We start from the raw sequence: 8,213 nt of genomic DNA, 5'->3' as shown, positions 1-8,213 counted from the left end.
GAGGAGGAGGAGGAGGAGGAGGAGGAGGAGGAGGAGGAAGGGTGGGCTTCAGGCACTCTTGAGGTGCTTCTGTCAGTCTCAGGCTGGCTACTGTGGTCACATGTAGCTCACAGCCAGAGAGGTTTCCACTCTGTCTGCCAATGGTTTCTTCTCTATGTGAACCTGGGTGCCTCTTTTTCCATGTCCACTCTCCAGCTGTAGGAAAAGCCCTCAGCGTATGCTAGAACCAAGATGGCAGAAGAGGACAGAGACATTGTCAACAAACTCATGGAGAGGGCCAGGATAGCAATCCTGCACGGGGGTTTCCAGAAGTTAGACTCTCATATGACTCTGTAATCCCACTTCTGGGCATTTACCTAAAAGAACACAAAACTGAGACTAGCATTTGCAGACGAAAGCCTTCAAAGCAGCTTTATTCATAGCAGCCAAAGGGTGGAAGCAATCCAGGGCCCATAAATGGATGAATGAATAAACAAAATGCACTTGATCCATACAATTGAATATTTCTCAACCATAAAGAGAATGTAGGCTGATTTGCCCTACAATGTGGTTGGAGCTTGACCACATTGTGCTGTCAGAAAGAAGTCAGAGAGAGAGAAAAGCACATACTGGTTTTCCATCTGTACTGAGCCAGAAAAGGAGAAACCATAGGATCAACTGCCGCCTGTGGTTGCTGGATGAATGGGTGTGCTCCCTCCTGGGATAATGCACGTATACCAGAATATTGTTGGGTGATGTGTCCACAGCACCGTGAAACCAGTAAATGCTGTTCAGTTGTGCATTTAAAGATAGTTCCGTGTTAACTTGAAGGTTCAGCGTCAAGACCAAATGGAAAGAAACCTGCAACTAAAGAGGAAAAGTGTCTGCAAGAAAGGCTGGCTATGGGCCCAGCTGCCAAGCAAGCACAGACTCCTTAAGCTCTGTGAATGAGAAAACTCTAGCCAGAGTCTAACCCTGCATTCTGCTGCAAAGGGCATAGTCGCTGAGTCGCTGCTGCCGCCCTGCTTTGACTAGGAGAAAGTTGAGCCTGGGGAGAGAGAGACCCACTGTGAGAGGAAAAAAATGGATGCCCAGGTAGGTGAGAGCTGAGCTGCAAACCCCCAATCCATCAGAGTTCCAGTGGGGGAGGTTTCCAGTGTGGCCCATTTCACAGGACAGAAGCCATTTAGGTCCCACACCCCAGGAGTGGACCAAGGAGAAGCTGGAGCCCCGGGAGGGCTGGGGAGGACTGAGGAGGACTCTCTGGCAGTCCTAGCTCATCCTGTCTGTCACCTCCTTGCCTCCTGCCTTGTGAGGGTTCCTGCTGGCTTGCTTTGTGTGCTGGAATCCGGAGTGGAAGGTCTTCTTTTGGAGAGAGCTATTCAGTCTGGAGGTGCTTCGATGTTCTTTGTAATCCTTTGTGCCCCCAAATCAAATGGAGCTCTTTACAGCCAGGCTTGAAATGCCCTCATTCCTGTTTCCTCTCACTAAAGGGTTTCTCCCCAGTGTGATTAGCACAAATCACTTCTGAATGGCACTTTACCATCCAGGGCTGGGGCATTCATTATGAAGACGCACACGCACACGCTCACGTGCAGACCCATTTACACTTGGCTGTCTTTAAATGCCAGACGCACGTCTGGGGATATTTATACGCACACGTACAGTATTCACCGGCCCCATGTCGTCCCCACTTTTCCATTAAGGAAATTATCCTCACAGAATTATTATTGTCACTAAACACTTGCCTGTCCAGTACCCCGTGACTCATTGCCGTTGCTGCTGTGTTCCATCGTAGTGACTTTGGGCCGTCACACAGGTTTGATGACTCAGTGAGTGTTAGGCTCCTGCCTATAAAGAGTGCTAGAATAAGACGCATTTTTTTATAGCTGGGAGAATGTTAATGGGTGTCAATAGGTTGCAGGAAGGAGCAGCCATGCGGATCTCTATCTGTCCCCGCAGCCCTTGCAAGAAAAGCTTTCTCAACCGCGCTGCTGCTTGAGCGGCAATTACGAGACTCTCTGCCAGGGAAGAATGCATTAATTAAATGCTTTCTAGAGATTTTTTCAGGTTTATCAACCAAAAATGTCTGTATAAGCTCTCGGAGGAGGGGATGAATAAAGCGCTTACGGAGCGCAAATCTCGGGGTTTAGCCAGACACAGGCTCCCTCTGCATCTTGGACTGGCCTCAGCCTAGGACCTGACCCTAGGAAGGGAAGAGACCTCTCTGTGTCACTCACACTGGGCACCGACCCCAGCACCAGAGCAAGGAAGAGGCGGGCACCGACCCCAGCACCAGAGCAAGGAAGAGGCAGCCACTCCCTCGCTGCAGCAGAACACCCAGCGCAGACCTTTGGAGCCCTGGATCTGGAGAGCCCCAGAGACAGAGGTGATATTTTGTCCTCAGACCATGACACTCTGGGAAGGTTGTGGGATGTTTAGGAAGCGAAGCCTCATGGGAGCAGATTGGGTCTTTGGGAGGAGACATGCCCCAGAAGGGGATATTAGAATCCAGACTCTCTTCCCTTTGTTTTTGCTTCCTGGAAAACGTGTGCCAACGTGGCCTCTGTGGCATATTCTCCCATCTAGATGCACCAAGCTGCCGCAGACCAGAAGCACCGGAGCTGGAGCAGCCGCAACCCTGAGCTAGAATGAGCTTTTCCTCCTTCTGAGCTGCCACAGCGACAGGAAGCTAACTCACACACGAGTGCAGCCTCCACAGGACAGATGTGAGAAGGCTGGGCTGACTCTAGGACAGGCTTCAAATGGGCAGTGCAGAAGACGAGGCCTAAATCTCTGTGTCCGAGAACTGGGCGAGTCCAGGCCTCAGAAGATGCCCCCCCCCCCACCCGAGGCAAGGACAATGGGTCAGGAGCAGTTTCCAGACTTCTGCAGCAACAATTTGCAGCCCCCATACTCCAGTAATGGAATGTCCCTATAGATGGAGTAATATATAGGTTACCTACCCCAGAATCCCCTCATGTGCTTTAAATCAGGCCTGTGAGCTCACTTGGGTATGTGTCTCTCTATCTTTGTGATGGGAGACCCCAACATGCTGGACTTCTGCAGAATAAAACACTCTTTGCATTTACATACTATTTGAGTCCGGGGTATCATTCTTCAGCGAACCATGGACCCTTACAGATGGCGCTAGTTGGTAGTGACAGGAACTTTAATTAAGGTCCCAGACTGTCCCATCCGCACTGACTCCCATACCTGTCAGTTGGTGACAAACTTGAAGCATGCACACAAGGCACCTATAAACATGAGGTCCAACACACAAAAGGTGCTTTACTAACTCAGGAGTGCATATCATGATTTCTGCTGGCAGATTGTCGGCTTTGAGAGAACGGGGTATGTGCCAGCCCCACCCGTCCCCGACGTCTCCCAGATCGCTGCATTAGAGCCTCGGGCAGCATTAGAGCCTCGGGCAGCATCGTTGATGGAGTGTTCATAGCTGTGACCCTTGTGATATCTACTGCTCATGGCCGAAAGGGTGGGTTTGGGGAGGGTCATAGGTCAGAGATAGTGAGGGTTAGTAGCCCTGTCCAGGGTGGGTGCAGCTGGCAGGTATAAAGGAGGGGTTCACGTGGGATGTGTTCTGGCTGGACATGAGGGTAAGGTTTGGTGTTGTACAAGGTCATGTTTACGAGTGCTTGTTACATGGTTGGTGTAGCTTTAGGGTTTCCACGGTAAGTGCACTTCTGCCTCCTCTCCTTCCCTTACTCAATAGGTAGCTGGCTGCCTATAAAATCAGCAGGCTGGTACCATTTAATCCTTTGTCCTAACCAACCCTGCCTCTGCAGAGGACTTTATGGGCACTGTTGGTTCCTACCCCAGCTGGGCAACGCCTTCTTGAAGAGCAGCGACTCTCCAGCACTGACCCTCTACGTCTTTCCATCTGCTTCTTGAACCACTAGATCACTTCAGAGACGGGTGACCACATTCGTGGGGCTGTGGTTTGTGGCCGGCAGCAAAAAGCTCCACTCAAGCCAGGCAGCCTCTTATAGCAAGATGAAAGCCACCCCAGAGAGGCCGCTGGCCTGCACACACACGTCAGGGATAATTGCCATGAAGTGCTGTCTAAGCAGGCCGCATGGGAAGTGGGCGAGCTTACAGGCAGGCGTCAGCAGCTTCGTCCCAGGTCTGGGAGGCAGTTCCTCTCTCTCTCCGTGCCAGACACGGTGTGGATGGCTGGCCTGGGCCGAGGCCCGGGTATGGATTCTGTGCTCGGTCCTTTGGTGTGCAGTCCTTCCCTGAGCCCCGTGGCCGAACTTGCCTTTGTTCCGGACACTTCACTCTCTGCATGGCTGGGGAACTGCACAGAGGCCTCAGGTTTGGGAGCGGCAGGGGCAGGGGACGGAACTACAGCTGCTGCCTCACCGAGAACCTGGCCGCTCTGCAGGCGGGAAAATGGAGCACAAGACCTGGAATCAGGGTGGAGCTCCAGTCCTGATTGTGGACCTTAGTGGACAGAGGCCACTGTCTCTGATAGTGGTTGACCTGGCTCTGGGCTTAGAGGACAATGGTTTGTCTCCAGTTTGTTGGGGTCATCTAGCGAAGTAGCTGGACTGATGGCTTACGGTTCTGGAGGCCGTAAGTTCAAGGCAGGGTTCTGGAGGAGTTGGTTCCTTCGGACACTGAAGCAGGCATCTGCCTCCCACCCCACTCCAGTTGTGGGTGACTATTGCTGTCTTGGGAATTCCTTGGGTTGTGTGGCACACAACCCCATCTCCCTCATCATGGCGACACAAGAAGCTGAAGGTTCTCCCCTCAGTAGTAGTTGTTGAAGGTGGTAGCAGTTAAGTTTGTAAGGCAGTTCCTCCAACAGCTGTTTTACCCCCACATCCCTGTAGCCAAAGCTATCTCCCAGGGCCCCTGGAATGGCTTCTGTTTTCCTGACAAAATCAGGTTCTCACTGTCCCAGTCACTACGTGGGACATTACGATATATTTGTAAAGACAGCATGCCACATCCTCACAGCACAGGATTATGGGAAGTGTGACAGGAATCCTAACGTCGTGATTTCTACTACGTCAAAAGGAGTTACACGGAGTGAAAGATGAAAGTGCAGTCTATAGCGGTGATATGAGTATGATGATGATGTTAAAGACGGGGATGTGGTAAATCGTTTCCCATTTTCTCATTATCTTGTCTGCAATGTTATTTGAGCTGGGCTTGGCAGCGCACGCCTTTATTCCCAATACTTGGGAAGTAGAGGCAGGTGAATTTCTGAGTTCGAGGCCAGCCTGGTCTACAGAGTGAGTTCCAGGACAGCCAGGGCTACACAGAGAAACCCTGTCTTGAAACAAAACAAAAAGAGTATCTCTATTTATAAGACTGTGTCTATGCCCTCAAACCCATGTGACTACAAATGTGTATAGAGAAGAACACACAGACAAATCCATTTGACAAGCCTCAGATCTGACCATTGTCACACCAGGGCTTCCAACTGACACATTTGTAACGTTATGTCGTCCTTTCAGCAGAGTCCTGTCCCTCCAGTTTTAAACTTTCTACTATGTCTTCTCCACCATGCTTTACCTCTGGAATGACAGCTTTAGGGTCAAATAAGAAGATATTTGTTGAAAGTATGATAAATCAACTGTCCCTGGTGGGGTTAAACGAATGCTCTATGCAAACACTGTATTGGGTCAGGTGAACAGAAAGAATCCCAGCTAGTTCTGGAACATCAGCGGATCTGGAACCACTTTTATTTTTATTTATGTGAATGTACAGAAATGTTTAAAGCAAAAAGTAGAGACTACAAGGAACACCTGAGTGAAAAATTAAATCAATACTTAGATCAATCCAAACAAGGATAGGGGTCTTTACTAATTCTTCCCACTAGAATAGGGAAAGGGGGAAATGTCCAGGGGCTTAAGGTAAGATACCTCAATGTGAAGGATTTGGTGGAAAAATAAATGAGCCTTTCCAGGAACACACAATAGTTTGTGAGCAGCTCTGTCTTGGTACAGTTGGCTTCAGGCTCTCTTCTGAAGGAAAAGTTAATGTTGATTTCTTTCTGTTGGCTCTACGCTATGCTTATGCAGATGGAGGAGGATTCTAAAAGCCTGGCTCTGCATTGTATAGGGTTTTTATGTGCCTTTGACAGTAATGAAGAGGCCATGTTTTAGGGTGGGGTAATTCAAGCATGATTGTTATGAATGAGTACATCGGAAGAATGTAAATGGCATAAAAGTTTGTTCATGGAGGCATCATAGTTCTTAAAAATCTTTGTCAGTGTTTGGAGATCTACAGTTATGTTCCACAAAGCAGTAGATAATCATGGAAGTTCTGAACAAATTCTAAGTCACATTACAGAAGCACTAATTGCTGAACATAAGTTTATAGTATATATACCCTGGCATTTCTTTTTAATACGGTGTGGAGAAGCTAAATATAATTTACTCTGTTAGTAAATACACAGACAAAACAACCTGTACTCCAAGCAAGCATATGTTTCCAGAAATTATAAAATGTATATTCATGAGATCATGGTATATGGCAGACAGCTCAGAATGGCTTATCTCCTGAGTTTTCACTAGAAATCAGATTCTAAGAGCTAAACTCTAATTAAAATGTATTAATTAAAACTTGAAATAAAGTAGTAACAACTCCATATGCAAGACCTGTTCATAGTAAGTGAAGCTACAAATTATGGACGATATATTTCCAAGGGAAATTATAAAGAACATCTTTGTAGTGAAGTTAAATGGCTGTTTATTCCGAATGAAAATGAAGCAAAGTATCACACATATCACAAGAGAGATATGAAAATTGATTTAAACTTGTACAAGAATAATCTTGTAAAGGAAACATTACATGTGGTCAGGCTGGTTAAAGATTAAATATGAAATATTTATATGTGGTTTTCTAAAAATTGATCACTAATATCAAACTACAATGTAGCAAATCTAGAATTTGGTCTCTTCTGTTAAAACACCAAATTTCTTAGTGTTAGCCTCTTCTTAATGAGAATTATTTAGCTTTTCTTCACTGTTCATAAAGGAAACTGCCCTAAAAAATGAAAACTGTGTACCAGCAAGATGAAGTCCTGTGCTGTGTATTCCTTTTTTTCTGGGTGTTAGCATCTTGCCACTGAGTGACAACTTTATAACTTTCTATATTTCCCTTTGTTGGCAGACCCAAATGGTTCTGCTCACCACTTGGAAGCCAATGATATTAAGAAAATAAAGAATATATATATATATATATATATATATATATATATATATATATATTATTCTATATTCTATATATTCAGGGGCCAGCACTCTCAGAGAATGCCAGAATAACATGCCCCATCCTAAAAGATCTTCTTAACGAACTCAAATACATGGCAGACCTATTTATAAGACATAGAGGGGAGGGTGACTGCAAATTAGCAAGGACCCTGTTGGCTGAGCTAGTATTTGATGGATGTTTGTTTGTTTGTTTGTCTTTCTTTAGGTAAAAAAATCATCATCAACCTGAGACACTTAAAGCTACTTCTTATAATTCTTTCGACAAGTAAATTCCTTTAAGTGAAACGCTGTCTTAAATGCTATGGCATAATGTGAAGGTCAACAGATGTTCTAGGGTCTGAAAGTGGTCGACAGAGTCGTTAGCAGTTAACATCCTAATTGTCATAGTTAGGGTTTTGCTACTGTGAACAAGCACCATGATCAAGGCAAGTTTTTTTTTTTAACTTATTTTATTAGATATTTTCTTCATTTACATTTCAAATGCTATCCTGAATATCCCCTATACCCTCCCCCTACCCTGCTCCCCTGCCCACCCACTCCCACTTCTTGGTCCTGGCCTTCCCCTGTATGGGTCATATAAAGTTTGCAAGACCAAGGGGCCTCTCTTCCCAACGATGGCTGACTAGGCCATCTTCTGCTACATATGCAGCTAGAGACACGAGCTCTGGGGGTACTGATTAGTTCATATTGTTGTTTCACCTATAGGGTTGCAGACCCCTTCAGTTCCTTGGTTAATTTCTCTAGCTCCTCCATTGGGGTCTCTGTGTTCTATCCTATAGATGACTGTGAATCCACTTCTATATTTGCCAGGCATTGGCATAGCCTCAAAGAGATAGCTATATTAGTGGCCTTGCAGCAAGATCTTGGTGGCATATGCAATAGTGTCTGCGTTTTGTGGCTGATTATGGGATGGACCCCCGGGTGGGGCAGTCTCTGGATGTTCCATCCTTTCATCTTAGCTCCAAACTTTGTCTCTGCCACTTCTTT

This window comes from Mus pahari, chromosome 19 (genome assembly GCF_900095145.1).
Source record: "Mus pahari chromosome 19, PAHARI_EIJ_v1.1, whole genome shotgun sequence".
NCBI lineage: Eukaryota > Metazoa > Chordata > Mammalia > Rodentia > Muridae > Mus > Mus pahari.
The sequence above is the reverse complement of the archived record's forward strand: the minus strand, read 5'-3'. Positions refer to the sequence as shown.